The sequence below is a fragment of the Octodon degus genome, unplaced genomic scaffold, assembly GCF_000260255.1.
Source record: "Octodon degus isolate 3935 unplaced genomic scaffold, OctDeg1.0 scaffold00123, whole genome shotgun sequence".
NCBI lineage: Eukaryota > Metazoa > Chordata > Mammalia > Rodentia > Octodontidae > Octodon > Octodon degus.
Window position 1 is genome coordinate 459,880 of NW_004524699.1, and position 1,798 is coordinate 461,677.

The window sequence follows — 1,798 nt, forward strand, 5'->3', positions numbered from 1 at the left end:
GCTTGTTCCAAGTAGGTGCTTTAGACCACTGAGCCATCTCTCCAGCCCCTATGTTATTTTTTGAGATAGAGTATCACTATGCTATTCAGGCTGGCCTTGGCTCACTTTTGTAGCTCCCAGGCTGATCTTGAACTTGCAGAGATCCTCCTGGCTCAGGCTCCTGAGGTCTAGGATTATAGGTGTGCACCACCATGCCTGGTTCTAGAGTGGTGATTTTTGACCAAGCTTGTAGGCTGCCTTGCCCGTGCAGGAGGAGCGCATGTCCACGGGGGCCATGTTCTGTGCGTGCATTTAGCCCGCATTCCTGCAGTCCTCACCCACTATCTGGGTCAACAGGAAGGTGGGGGCTTGGAGTCTGTCTATTTCCCCCTGGTTTCTGCCAGCGTGTGGTTCTGTGTCTTTAGTGCTCTGTGTTTAGATGATGTAGGTGTCATTTCCCCATCTGCTCCCCATTGACCCTTTTGTCGTTAGTGTCCCTTAGGCCTGTAGCATTTTTGTTTCAAAGTTTACTTGGCTGATACAGTGTAGCTGCTCATCTTTTTTTGTTCTTGCCTGCATCACTTTTACATTATGCCAAGGGTCTTGGTCCTCCTGGTGTCTCCCGATGCGAGTGTTGGTTTCCCTTGGTCCTGATAGTGGAGTCTGCCACATCTCCCTTGTAGACACTCCAGCTTTCTTATTTTTGAGACAGAGTCTCACTATGTAGCTCAGGCTAGCCTTGAACTCATGGTGATCCTCCTGCTTTAGCCTTCCCAGTGCTGGGATTACAGGCGTGCACCACCACTCTGGCTTCCAGGTTCTCCTCTGTAGTGAAGGAGAACAGCATATGTGAACTTGTGCCAGTACTTGTTCCTTGCTAGCTTGAGCCTTGCTGGAGTGAGTTATCGCTGTATTCAGTGAGAACCCATGACGTCTGTCTTCCTACTTGTGTTTGGTTTTATTTTCCGTTTTTTTTTTTGTTTTAGGGAAGGGTCTACAGGGTGTTCAAGTTCTCACTACTAGATCAGACTTGTAGTGATCCTCCTGTTTATAGCCTCCCAAGTACAGGGATTACAGGCACGTACCACTGTGCCTAATCTCAATCATGTCTCAGCACGCCCTGGGGCTGGGGCCTACAAGGCAGGTGCGGGGATTGAACCCCTGGCCCCTGTGCCTGCTTGCAGGCACTTTAATCCACTGAGCTATTTTGGCCGGCCCAAAAGTTGAGAGGAATTTTTTTTTTTTTTTTTGGCTGGCTCAGGCTACCTTAAGGATGGGTCTGGTAAGCCCCGTGGAGCTGGGAATCAAACTGTGATATCCTGCGCCTGACTGCATATGCATGAGCAGGTGCTTAAACAATTGAGCTAACTGGCAGGTCCTCCCTACTTGTGTTGATTAGAATTCTTGGACTTCTTTTTTTGGCACCGGTTATTGAACTCAGGGCCTTAGGCTTATCAGGCAGATGACACTGATACTGCTGAGCTGTGTCCCCGACCCTTGACTAGCATTCTTTTGAAAGGTTGAACTTCTTTTCTTTGATGTCTGCCTGTGTTTATTTTTATTGTATTGTGTTTTTTTGTTTTGTAATTGGGTCTGGCTCTGGAGTTCAAACTAGCCTTGAACTTGCAGCAGTGCTCTTGTCTCAGCACAACCAGCCCAGCTTAATGGGTTCTTGTCTCTGTTGCACAGTGGTCCTAAGCCGTTATTGCTGGTCATATAATGTTCAGACTGTCCTGGAGTCTTCCTGTGGAAGCTCCTGCAGGCTGGCATCTCTTCTCTGTGCATGTCCCATTGTTTACTTGAACATGTCCTTTTTTTT

At 48.1% G+C, this 1,798-nt stretch overlaps 1 protein-coding gene across 2 annotated transcripts in view; it reads left to right on the plus strand.

Annotated features, from left to right (window-relative positions):
* Window positions 1-1,798, plus strand: part of Dph7 (diphthamide biosynthesis 7) — a 14,234-nt gene that overhangs the window by 5,494 nt on the left and 6,942 nt on the right. The window lies entirely within an intron of this gene.